The following is a 13486-nucleotide window of genomic DNA, read 5'->3' as shown; positions in this document are numbered from 1 at the left end:
AGCTCTGCCCCATCAGGACAGGAGGTGACAGTGGGGAACACTCAAACTCTCAATCACAAACCCTTTCAGCCAAGCAGGTTGCCCCTGCAACACCCATCAGGAGCCAGATGATGAGGGCAGTCTGTGCTGCCTTCCTATAGACTGAGCTTGGCAAGCAGCAGGGGGAAATGGACAGGCTTTAGCTGGAATTTTATTTTTTCTGTAATCTTGAATGAAGTTATCTTTCCTTCCTGAGCACTTTCTTCCATAAAACCGTCCTGCTGGTAAAGGTGAAGATTTGTCACCCTCATAGGCTTACAACTCATTCTGGCGCTCGGTTTGTGTGGATCTCCAACGGGGAAGGCTCAGGCTGAGTCCAGAAAACAGTGCTGGAGTGCATCCAAAGGCAGCCACCGGGGCAGTGGGGTCTAGAAATGAAGTTATCTGAGAGACAGCTGGTGGAACTGGAGAAGAGGTACAGGGGTAGCTGTTGTCAAATACTCCCGGGTTGTCATGTGGACGAGGGAGCAGGCGCGCGTTCCCAGGCTCGGCCGGCAGAGACAAGGCCAAAGGACGGCTCCAGAGAAGCAGATCTGAAAACCATAGCTGTCCAGCGATCAGAGGGGGTGCTCATCACTCGAAACATCCAGGCAGAAGCTGGCTGCTGGACTGGGATCCAGCGCAAGCCACGAGTGAGAAGGACACCCACTGAGGACCCTTCCTCCTCTGACAAGCTATCTTCACCTGACAACAATAACAAGCTATGAGGAGCCAGATGACCTCAGGAAGGGCAGGGTCTGTTGATTGGTTTTGTACTATTATCATTTATGCTCAGCACTTCATACACATGACCCTGTTTCATCTTTACCATGACCCATAAAGTGCGTGCTAGGCCTGCCACATAGTAGGTGCCCGAAAGAGACGTGCTGAATAAGGTGAATGCATGAGTGAATCCCTTTTGCCAAGGGGAAAACGGAGGCCTACAGAGACTAAGCACCTTGCCAATGTCGAGCATCTGGGCACAGCAGAGTCAGTCTGTGCCCCGCATTCTGAGCCCCCAGGCCCGCATCCTGATCCACTGCACTGCTCGCTATGCCAACTGCCTTGGTCTTAGGGGACCTGTTAGAGTTAGCGGGCTGCGACCAAGTGCCACAAGGACATTGCTAACAGCCATCAGGTTCTGTCCCCCAAATATGCTCTAATAAGCATGCACTGCTCTTACAAAAGAAAATGATGGAACTTATCTAGGTGCTCAATTCAGCCCACCGTCTCACAACCAAAGGTGTGTGCAATGAAAAAAGAACTGGCCAATCAAAAAGACAAGCAGTAAAAGAGTCGTTGAAACAATTAAAATAGGGGCACCTGGGTGGCTCAGTCGGTTAAGCGTCTGCCTCTTGATTTCAGCTCAGGTCATGATCTCAAGGTTTGTGAAATTGAGCCCCGCGTGGGGCTTTGAGTGGACAGCACAGAGCCTGCTTGGGATTCTCTCCCTCCCTCTCTCCCTGCCCCTCCCCAACTCACACATTTTCTTTCTCTTTCTCTCTCTCTCTCTTTTCTCTCTCTCAAAATAAGTAAATAAACTTAAAAATTTTCAAACAAAAAGTCGTCGGCAAGGATGTGGAGGAAATGGAACCCCTGTACACTGTTAGGTGGAGTGTAAGACGGTGCAGCTGCTTTGGAGAATAGTCTGGAGCAACTTAAGAGGCTCAACACAGTTACCATATGACCCAGCAATTCCACTTCTAGGTATTTGCCCAAGAGAAATGAAAACACATGCTCACGCAAAAAATTGTACGTGAACGTTCACAGCAGCTTTATTCACAGCAATCTAAAGGTGGAAACAACTCAAATGTCTGTCAGCAGATAAATGAATAAGGACAAACAACATGTGGTATGTCCACGCAATGGAATATTACTCAGTCTTAAAAAGAAATCCTAACAGGCGACAACATGAATGAACCTTGAAAATACCATGCTTAAGTGAAAAACTAGTCATAAAAGACCACATATGACATGATTCCATTATATGAAATATCCAGAAGAGGTAAATCTATAGAGGAAAAAAAGTACATGAATGGGGCTGTTTGTGGGGATGGGAATGACTACTAATGCATACGGTGTTCTCTGACAGGGGATGAAATTTCTAAAATTGATAGTGATGACAGTCGCATAACTGAGAATACACTTAAAACTACTGAATTGCTCACTTTGAAAATGGGTGAATTTTATGATATGTAAATTACTACTTAATAAAGTTTTTTTCAATTTTTTTAATGTTTATTTATTTTGGAGGCAGAGCACAAGTGGGAGAAGGGCAGAGAGAAAGGGAGACACAGAATCTGAAGCAGGCTCCAGGCTCCGAGCTGTCAGCACAAGGCTCGACACGGGGCTGGAACCCATGCATGGGGAGATCATGACTTGAGCCAAAGTCAGCCATTCAACTGGCTGAGCCACCCAGGCACCCCAATAAAGCTGTTTTTTAAAAAAGAACCAGTTGAGTATCTTCTTCGATTTTAACAGATCACGGGGAATCTGATAAGGGGTAGAGATTATGGAGTAGATCAAGGGAAGGCAGCAGCTCATAAACTCATTACTTCTTACTGTGTCCAAGATGCCATCCACTTGTTCAACAAATACTTACTGAACCTACTATAAGCCACGCATGATGCTACATCAGAGGTCCATAAACTACAGGCTGGCCGAATCCAGCCTGTTGTCTATAAAGCCTGCAAACTAACAATCATTTTCCCATTTTTATAAGGTTAGAAAAAAATCAAAAGCAGAATAATATTTCATGACATGTGGAAATTACATGAAATTCCATCATTGATGTCCATAAATAAATTGGGAAACAGCCACGCACATTCGTGTATGTATTGTCTATGGCTACCTCTGTGCTTCAAGGGCAGAGCTAAGTAGCTAACACCAGAGACCAGACGATCTGCAAAGCCATTTATAATCAGGTCCTTTACACACAAAATTTGCCAACTCCTGTGCTAGATGCTGGAGGTGCAGGGGAGGAAAAGGGATGAGCAACAGCAGTTTAGGCTTCTGTCTCCTGGAGTTTATGGCCCAGGGAGAAAGACATTCAGAGTCTGAGGACCACACAGGTGAGTATACAGTTATAAATGGAGAGAAATGCTATGAAGGAAAGAACCAACAAGTCTATGATAGCACAGAACAAGGGGACTGACCCGGGTCAGGGATCAGGGAAGGCTCCCCTGTAGGCAAACCTGACTAACACGTGAAGGAGTATATGGGAGTCACGTGTGCAAAGGCCCTGGGGAAGGCAGCATGTGCCCTGGTGAAGGGCTCAGAGAAGCCCAGCACAGCTGCAGCACAGAGAGGAGGACAGGCCTTGCAGGCAGCGATGCTCCCAAGTCTGTGCTCCCCTGGAGACTGTGGGAAGGGGGCTGAGAACCATCCAAGAGTGGTGACTATGTACAAACCCTGTGTCTACATAGGCACTACCCAACTGCAAGTTAAGAAGACATGGGTGGGAGTGCTCATCAACCAAAAAATATTTCTTGATCATCTACCAAAGTGCCCCCCACTTTCTTTATCCAATGTCACATAGGACACAAAACAGGAAGAAGAGGCAGTCTTCGACTTCAAAGAGGAAGCAAGGAATTGAGGAAACAAGTTCACGTCCTCAGCTCTGCCACTCACAGTCGCACTCACTGGCCCCCAAGACCTGGAATGTGCTTCCCCAGACACTCAAGAGGCCTGCTCCCTCGATTCCCCCTGAGGTCTCTGGATCCCCATATGAGAGGAGCTCTCCCTGACTCCTAACACAAAATAACTCTCCCCATCACCCTCTCACAGGCCTAGTGGGTGCCTAGTGCTGCCCCATTTTCACCTCCACGCTTGCTCTGCCTGTTACACAGTGTTTGTTTGTTCACTGACCCGCTCTGACACAAGAAGACAAGCTTTATCAGGGCAGGAACTTTGTCTTCTCACTGCTATGTTCCCTGCACCAAGACCTGACATGGAGTCAGCTCACAGATCAGTATCCATGGAGGAAGTGCAAACACAAAAACACTTAAAGAGAAAAAAAAGCACTTGATGGGGCACCTGGGTGGCTCGGTAGGTTAAGTGTCCAACCTTAGCTCAGGTCATGATCTCACAGTTCGTGAGTTCGAGCCCCGTGTCGGGCTCTGTGCTGACAGCTCAGATGGAGCCTGCTTCGGATTCTGTGTCTCCCTCTTTCTCTGCCCCTGCCCCGCTTGTGCTCTGTCTCTCTCTCAAAAGTAAAAATGAACATTAAAAAAAAGAAGAAGAAGAAAAGAAAAACATTTGGAAAAAAAAGGTAAATGTCCTTGATTTGTAACCTTTGGCAAATTGTTTCTTTACAGCTCCATCTCCTCACTGGAAAAATAAAAATAATAGAAGTTTCTACTCTGTGAGTAAATAAAGTAATGCACAGAAATACTGATCATTACTGCTGGCACCATCATCTTGTGTGATGGGGCTATTTTGTGTCACATGTTAACCAAGGCACTTTAAATACATACCATATTCAATTCTCACGTAAACTCCATGAGATAACTTTCAATACAAATTACCTTTGAGAAGATGAGGAAACTGAAGCTCAGAGAGACCAGGTAAACTGTCCAAGGTCACATTATTAGTAAACAGCGGAATTAAAATCCAACCCAGCACCATGGGGCTTCAAGGTCTAGGCTCTTTCCTTTCTACCCAACTGCAAACTAAAAAAGCCAAAGGCTGCTGCAGAAAGGGAGACTGGCATATCCTGGAGCAGCAGAGGACTGTTCAGGAAGGAAGGGAGACTCTGATTCTGTTCTGAAGGTTAGAAGGGTCCAGCTGAGCAGAAATGCAGGCAAAAAAGACATTCTAGGTCAGAAAAGAAAAAAAAAAAAAGGAGGTAGGGGCAGTTCTTTTCCACAAGAGACCTACACTGTCATAACAGGAGCAAGAGAAGACAGTACTGGAGTCACAGGACTAGCACTTTGGACCTTTGATGCATCTGGTCCAGCCACTTGCTTTACAGAGGAAGACACCAAGGTCCAAGGCAGTAGAATGACCTTGAAAGGCTGCCAAAGCCCTAGATGGTACCTAGGTTCCTATGTGCCTAGGCTTACATTCTAAACTAGACATGTTCTTATTCTTCTTCATTTAATTCCTCTTCAAAAATTACAGAAGTATGGCATGCTCACTACGGCCAGAGAAAATAAACCAAGATGAGGAAAAAGTCCACAGTGTCCCCACCGCTAGCCATCAAGTCTGTTAAACAGTTTGATATTTAACAGGTGTAGAGTTGTGTTAAGTTGTTTGCCTTTCAGTGCAAATGAATTGTACTTCTGCTTCCATTTTTGTTTACAAGTCTCTTTGCAATTCATTCGCGTGTTCACTCATTGATTCGGCCAGCGACTGCTGAGGGTCTCGTGGGTCATTGGCACAGCTCTGGGTACTGGGGGTTCTGCAATAAGCATGCATAATAAAATGATCTTTCATTCCGTTCCCACAAAGGCTGAAGAAACACACCCCCTGCTCCGTGAAAAACAACACAGAAGGGCAACTAAACATACCAACTACGCTTTGGCCAAAGCTCTCAGAGAGAACACGTGAGTTCACCTGGGCTGGTCCCTGACACCTCGCTAAAACAAGAAAGAAGAGACTTTTGTTGCAGGCATAAGCCCCCAATTTCGAAGAGAGCAGAAGGGAAGATGGTAGCCACACAATTTTAGAGACTGGAGGGCACAAGGACAAAGGCTAACTATCTTAAGAAACCTGATAGTGCTGAATCCCAAAGCACTGGCCCCCCAGAACCCCCAGAAGGCATGGGGACCAGCAGCACCAAGGAAGCCTGGTTACAGGTCTGCCTAAGAAAGAGTCCCAAGCCCCCCGACTTCCTCCCCAACTTGCCTCAGACAGGTCAGTGTCCCTCCCCATCCCAGGGGTTTATTCTTTGGAGAGGGTAAAGTGGAAGGTCTGCAGAATGGAGAAACTGAGCAAAAGGAAATGCTGGGCACCATGCTAGAAACGGCTAAGCTGAAGTACAAGAAGGCCCAAATCCCTGCCCTCTTCCCCATTAGGTTCCTGGGCATAGAGGGTCAGCCTTAGGCTTTCCAGGTAGACTAATAGAAGATTCCTCTCTAGGAAATCTTAACAGCTCAAGAGAAAATACCTAAGATACTAACTTACTGGTTCCTAAGTGAAACAGGCCCACCAGGTCACCCCACATTAGGCCCAGAGTCCACAAAGGCCTGCCACATACAAACACACAGAGCTTAATGCCCCACGCAGATGTAAGCAGACTACCAAAGGTCTGTCACAGGAAAAACAGAAAAAGCATACGTACACACACCTTATAGGCATTGGTAAGGAAGAATACTTCCCCCCAAAATAAAACTATATAGCACCAGAGAAATAAGAGGTGATATTGCATCTATGAAACCAAAACAGAATGCTATTTAAAACAAAAAGATATATTCAGAAAACATAAGAACTCTTAAAAATTAAAAAATATGCTAATTAACATGAAAACCTCAATAAAAAGCTGAAGAAATCTCCCAGAAAGGGGTGAGAGTAGAAAAGAGAAAGAAAATAAAATTATAAGACCAATCCAGGAGACTTAGTATCCAAATTCTAGGAGCTCCAGGGGAAAGAAGAAAGAAAGTGGCAAGAGAAAAATCATCTATGAAGTAATTCAAGAAAACTTCCCAGAACTAGACAATGTGTGTTTCAAGAGTGAAAGATTCCAGGGTGCCCTTGCATGAACGTATATCCACACTAAACAATGTCACTTGTGATATCTCAGAATGCTAGACAAAGATGACTTTTACACAGGACGCTGGCAACTCCAGAGAGAAAAATCCTTTGTGACCTACAAAGGATCAAAATTGGAATGGCATTAGACTTTTGGACAGTAACCCTGGAACTGAAAAGAAAACTAAGCAATATTTTGCACACATACACACACAAAAATCCCTAGCCTAGAATTCTACACCAAACCAAGTATCAATAAAGTGTGAGTACAGAATGTATACTTCTTCAGATTTTTAAGGCGAACCCATTTATAGAGCACCTCTGATGTGGGCCCCTGCATTACCTGTATAAGGGCAAGATGCCTCACTGTCTATCCCACTAGGCTCTATGATAGAAACTGTCTTATTCCTCTCAAAAGCTTCACCCAAGGCGCTACAGGGTCACAAAGGAAAGGCACCCTCAGCAAGAGGGAGGCAGGGAACACTTAGTGGAGGGAGGGGACATCTACAATGGCTCCTCAAGACTTTGTAAAGAATGTACAGCCCAGTGTTGTTCCAGGAAGGATGAATGAGTGCAAGCCTTGGGGACCCATCACAAACCATCAATTTGCTGACCACAGATAAGCGTCCTAGCCAACAGGTGAAACTCAAGCCAGGAACAAACAGACCAGTGATATTGCCAGGCATTTGGATTTGTTTTAATCATCTTTTCTGGAACAAGGTAATATATAAATTAAGAAAAATACCATTCTGAGTGTGAAGAATGGGGACACTGAGGCAGGAGGCTGGCTCAGAGTATGACCTAAGAGTCTCTGGAGCATTTGACAGCCAGACAGGGCACAGGCCACCATGAAGCCAGTGCCCTAACAGAAAAGGAAAGCCAGACCTAACAACCACCATGCAAAGGCCTCGGAGGAAGGGCACCTGGCATCTGGGGGCTGGGCAGGGGCAGGGAGGGTCTCTGTACCTGGGTCCTCTCTCCTCTCACCCTGACCTGAGAAAGCTGGAGCTTTAAGGCTCAGAAAGATTGCAGGTGGGAAGACTAGAAAGAAGGCCCTAGTCACCTGGCTGGTCAGCCAAACCGGCTGGGAATGCAATCCAAGTTTCCAGGCCACTTCCCACCCTTTACTGTCCTGCCTCACCACCCTCAGTCTTTGAGGCAGATATTCACTTGCTGGCTTGTGAGGTCAGGAGAACAGGCCAAGGCCGAGGCATGTCTGGCCCCTCCCCCACTCTAACTCGAATTGATGGAGGCAGCGGTCTCGATAGAGCCCCCACCCTCGGCACCCCCTTCCCCACCCCCACTGCAGGAGGCAGCTGTCAGCTCCATGGCCCTGTGATGATGCCACGTTCTGCAGTGGTGGCCTGTCAGCAACAGTGAGGTTTCTGAAATAGAAACAAAGTCAGGGGCCTGTTTGCTCTGCTTCTGTGGCTGCTAACCCGCTGGGATCTGAGCAGCCAAGAAGGAGCCTTTCCTTCCCAAAATGGTCCTCTCTCTACCCTGCGGAACAATGGACCCTCCCCTGCCTGGCCCGCCAAGGTCTGGCGCTGTGGGTGGTGGTGTGTATTCAAGGTTGGGAGAGTGCCTCCAAGCCCCAGCCCCAGGGCCCCCGCTGACGCTGAGCAGCCAGGGAGTCTGGCCTGAGGCGGCCACCTCCTCTCTTTTCCAGAATCCCCCTCACTTCACGTGGCCAGGGCCGCATCAGCTCTCTGAGACCACTTGCTAGGTAAGGGCAGGGAGTCCCAGCTCAGCCCCATCTCCCACACACTCAGACACCAAAGGTCAAGCTAAAAAGAACAAACCCAAGTCAGCTCAGCTCTTCCCTCCCTGCCCCACTCCAGGCAAGCTGCACCCAGGCCTGGGCTTCCCTCCCTTGATCCACCCCAGCCTCACTCCCCCAGTTTTCCCACCCGGCAGCACTTTTTTTTTTTTTTTTTTTTTTTTTTTAAGTAAACTCAACCCCCCAACGTGGGACTCGAACTCACATGCCCAAGATCAAGAGTCACACGCTCTACGGACTGAGCCAGCCAGGGACCCCCAGCACTTTTTTTTTTTTTTTTTTTTTTAAGACAAGGCAAAATCTTCCTACTTCCTTAGGGAGCAATAAATATGAGGATTATGGAAGTGACATTCTGAAAGTGACCTAAGCTACTTGGAAGAAAAGGGGGAGATAAAATACAGGGCACTTTGGCCCAGACTTCACTCAGAAAGAGAGGGAGGCTGTGTCTCCAGGGAGGGGGAGACCATCTGCAGAGGTCTCCCGCCCACCTGCCTCGGGGCACTGAGCCCCAGTCGGTAGCAAAAATTCCAGGTCTCTAAGTACAAGGGCTTGTCTGATAGGCCAAACACAAAGACACAAGGCCCTCTCAGGCCCTGAGAGTCTGCTGTCTGGAGACAGGGCACAAATTCCACTCCCCAAACTGCTTCCCTCATCTGGAAGCAATTTGCCCCAGCCTCCACTCAATACGAGAGTAAGAGGAGAGAGCCTGCCCCTCACCCCTCTTCTGGGTGGCCCGCTGAACCCCCGAGAGCAGCCAGAGAATGGGTACACGGTCCACCCGACTGCCACACCCAGATGTCTGTTCGCTGCCATTCTAAACGAGCCATCCCTCTGCCACTGAAAAATGGATGACAGTCAAGAGCACAAACTTTGGAATCAGATTGTCCTAAACTGACAGCCAGCTCTACCAGCTGAGTCTAGGTTTCCGCCTAAGGAAGATGGAGATAAAGTGGTCAGGAGGATTAAGTGCGACCATGCCTGGCACTCAACAAGCACTTGATAGAGAGCAGTTATTATTATTGCTGCTGCTGCTGCTGCTGCTGCTGCTGCTGCTGCTGCCGCCGCATATATACGCTCAGTCGATTTTCTACATAGTAGCCAGTGATCCTTTTGAAATGGGAGGCAGGTCTGTCTCTCCTCCATCAAATTCCTCCACTGGCTCCCACCTCACCACCAGAGAAGCTAAAGCCCAGAAAAAGACTTCCAAGGCCCTATGTGCTCTGAGGACCATGACCTTTCCCTTGCTCACTTCACACCAGCTATACAGGCTTGAACAAGCCACACACACTCCTGCCTCAGGGCCTTTGCACATCCTATTCCCTCTGCCATGGGATGCACCTTCCCCAGGTATCTTCAGAGTTGGCTCCATCACCTTCTGCCATCTCTGCTAAAATTTACCTCCTCGGTAAGGCCTTCCCTAAGTGCCCTGTGTAAGCCATAATCCCTGAGCCCTGCCCTATCCTCCACCCCTTCCCTATTTCACTTTTCTCCATAGCTTCTGTCACTACCCAATGTAATACAGAGCTGAAATTATTTGCTTATGGTCAATCTTCTCCACCAAAATATAAGCTCTTGAGGACAGGGATTTTCCTTCTCTCCTGCATCCCCTGGCAGAGGAGCCCCTCAAACATTTGTGGAATGAGATTCTCAGAACACTTAGGGTGAACCAAGCTGAGGCCAGGATCGAAATCACAAGTCCTCAGCCCCACTTACACGCTGTCAGTCCTCTGAGGCTCAGTGGCTTCCTCTGAAAAAAAAAAAAAATCCTCATTCTAACCACTTCTCAAGGTCATTGTCAGGGGGAAACGACAGTAAAATGATGCCTGGGAGTATGCTTCAGTGCTTTCCTAGCAGAGTGCCCTATAGAAAAGGAAGACTCCACAATGCATCCCCCATGCTAACTTTCAGTCCCAGGGCAGAGACCCTAGTGCTAAGGGGAGCCTTAAACACAGAAGGATTTACACACACAGTTCTTGCCTCGAGGAACCAGCTAAGTCATGTCTGAGGTCCTCAGACAGGTAGACACATCAGGTGCTAGTCCCCACCGAATCCCTGGTGCCCAGGACCTGCTTACATACAGTAGGTGCTCAATAGATGACCGGCAGAAGCACAAATGAGCAAATCCCATACTGATAACCACATAGAGAATAGTAAGATCACCAATATAAACACCCCCAATAAACCATTAGTTGACCTAAACAGCATGCAGACAACAGCTACCATGGATAGGACTGATGAAAATAGTATCTTTTTCTTTTCTTCACATGGAGGGCAAATGTGTTCTAAGGCGGACACTAGGGCATGGGTACAGAAGGCCACGGGGAAGGGTGAACAAATTCGGGAAATCTCTTTTCAGTGAGCGCATTTCAAGAATTAGGCCAAAACACTCCCCGTCATGACAGAGCGCACTCCGTCAATATTAGCTGTAATTATAGCATTGTTTTTATTATTGTCTTGGCAGCCTTCCAGTGGAACAAGCAAGCAGCTGGGAGACAAAACACTGAGGTCTCCCATCTGACAGCGAGGGGCCTGGGCACACTACTGCCCCGCCGAACCTCATCTACCTCATCTGTTAAGTGGCAGAGGCCAGGTGGAGTGCTGCACAGCCCTGGCCACACGACCCTGGCCACACGAATGCCGGGACTCCTTCCTCCCAGATGCTTTCATTCAGTCGTCAGACGTCTACGGGGTGCCCACTTTGTGCCAGCTGCTGTCTCGATGCTGGACGTATAGAGCAAATACAGAGAGAGGCACGCCTTCTCCCCTGGAGCTCCCTTTCCAGTGGGGGCGCCGACTTTGTGAGCCTAAATGCACTTGCACTCCAGCCCTCCTAGCAGATCAGTTTCCAAATAACATTCCCTTTGCTTCTATGGGAGAAAGGACTCCCATTTGCGAGGAGTGCTGCGCTTTTGCTGAGGAAGAGGCTAAGCCCACATTGTCCAGGACGGCGAAAGCAGCTCTGGGAGCGGGAGCCTCGAACATCAGTCCTGCAAACGAGCTCACCCCCCGCTCCCCAGTGGAGCCCTTGTTCTTCCCATTTGCAGAGGAAGAAACAAGACTTCCCCATGTCAGGCCTGTCTGACCAAGGCTAAGAGGACCAGAGAACCCGAGTCCGAGTTCAAGAGTGCTCCTCACATCCATGACCATGCGTGGCCCAGCGAGCTGAAGGAAGACGAGCAGCACACTGGGAAGGAGGCTCTCGGGAGCTCGAGGCCACTTGGGGTCAGGCTAGGGCACTCAGCTGCCGGGAAGATTTCTCACCTCAGGTCTGCTTTCTATAAAGCCCTTGCCCCCAGAGCCTCCCTGGCTGTGACTTACCCCCTGGGCAGAGCTGACTGCTGCAGACACCACGAAGGAACCAGGGAGGTACCATGGATCCCCTAGCAGACAACCTGACAAAGGTTCCTTCCACTGAGAGGTTGGGCAACAGCTTTAGGGAAGCAGAAGATGGAGTCCTTGGCTTTTTGCCCCTTCTGAGTCAGCCCCCTACACTATCCAGCCACTGAGCTGCAGACCTGCCCTTCCTTCTCTGGCTGGAATCTTATTTGGAGCTCCCTAAAGACCACCTTAAAAATGGCAAAAGGCTGGGGTGCCTGGGTGGCTCAGTCAGTTAAGCATCCAACTTTGGCTCATGTCATGATCTCACAGTTTGTGTGTTTGAGCTCCATGTCGGGCTCTGGGCTGACAACTCAGAGACTGGAGCCTGCTTCGAATTCTGTGTCTCTCTTTCTCTCTTCCCCTACCCTGCTCATGCCTCTGTCTCTCTCTTTCTCTCTCAAAAGTAAATAAACACTAAAAAAAATTTTTTTTAATGGGGAAAGGCAGGTCCTTGAAGATTCTCTTGAAAATCCTGCCCCCACCACCGTTTAATGGGCCTCCACAGTGTGCAAGGTACCATCCCAGACCCAATGGGGTGGCATCTCCCTGGGAGCTTTCAGTCCAGGGAGGGGAGAGGCCGCACAGAGGAAGTGACACGATCCCAGAGAAGTAAGTCAATGAACAGATCAAGAGCAGCCATGTGTGTTCAGAGTGACGTTCGCGAGCACGGAGAATGGCCGCAGCAAGGCTGCCAGATGTTGCTGTGTGGGCAGGAGGGAGAACAACGGGCTAACCAGAGTCCTGCACTGTCTCAAAGGCACTGTGTGTCCAGACACAGGAGACACAATGGGACAAGGCACTGACATAAGGCACCAGCCCAGATGGATGGGGTGCCAGTCAGGCTGGAACTGAAATGATGGAGATGAGCACAGACGGCGAGCAGCTGGTCTGCAGGGCCACCAGAAGGAGTCCACTTTGGGCAAGGATGAAGGTATGAGGAGTTCCACAAAACTGTAGAAAGGAGGGCATATTCGGGTGTGCACTGTGTGTGGTGGCGGGGGGGGGGGGGTGTTGGGGACTGGGAATTTCCAGGAGGGCTGGATCATTGGGCTCAAAGGGAGGACAAAGATTTAGAATCATTGAGTAGAAAAGTATCTTAGAAACGATCTCATACAACATCATATCTAATCTTACAATCCCAAACACAAAATCCCTGATCAATAAATATCAGTTTTTACTTAAACCCCAGAAGTGATGAAGAGCTCACTACCTCCCAAGATAGCCTATTCATCTGCTAGATGGCACTAGCAGTTAGAAAGTTCCTCCCAGGGGCACCTGAGTGGCTCAGTTGGTTAAGTTTTCAACTCTTGATCTCAGCTCAGGTCATGATCTCACAGTTACTGAGTTCATGCCCTGCACTGGGCTCTGCACAAATGGTGCAGAGCCTGCTTGGGCTTCTGTCTCTCCTTCTCTCTGCCCCTCCCCTGCTTGTACTCACTCTCTCTCAAGATAAATAGAAAGAAAGAAAGAAAGAAAGAAAGAAAGAAAGAAAGAAAGAAAGAAAGAAAAGAAAGACAGACAGACAAGATAAGACAAGTTCTTCCTGGAACTGGATCCACATCCAATCTTCTGGAATCCCCTCATCCATGGGTCCTAGGTTGGGCCCTCTGAAGCTACAGG

The 13486-nt window shown here is 48.5% G+C and overlaps 1 protein-coding gene across 3 annotated transcripts in view; it reads right to left on the bottom strand.

Annotated features, from left to right (window-relative positions):
- Nucleotides 1-13486, bottom strand: part of TSPAN9 (tetraspanin 9) — a 201524-nt gene that overhangs the window by 160680 nt on the left and 27358 nt on the right. The window contains exon 3 of one of the 3 annotated variants that reach the window (XM_047867766.1): nt 10202-10235. The exons of the other annotated variants lie outside the window; for them this stretch is intronic. The gene's annotated coding sequence lies outside the window, so the exon portion shown is untranslated. The remainder of the gene's footprint in view (nt 1-10201; nt 10236-13486) is intronic. 3 annotated transcript variants of the gene reach the window in all.

Source organism: Prionailurus viverrinus, chromosome B4 (genome assembly GCF_022837055.1).
Source record: "Prionailurus viverrinus isolate Anna chromosome B4, UM_Priviv_1.0, whole genome shotgun sequence".
NCBI classification, from domain to species: domain Eukaryota; kingdom Metazoa; phylum Chordata; class Mammalia; order Carnivora; family Felidae; genus Prionailurus; species Prionailurus viverrinus.
Note: the sequence above shows the minus strand (reverse complement) of the source record. Positions and strands in the feature narration are given on the sequence as shown.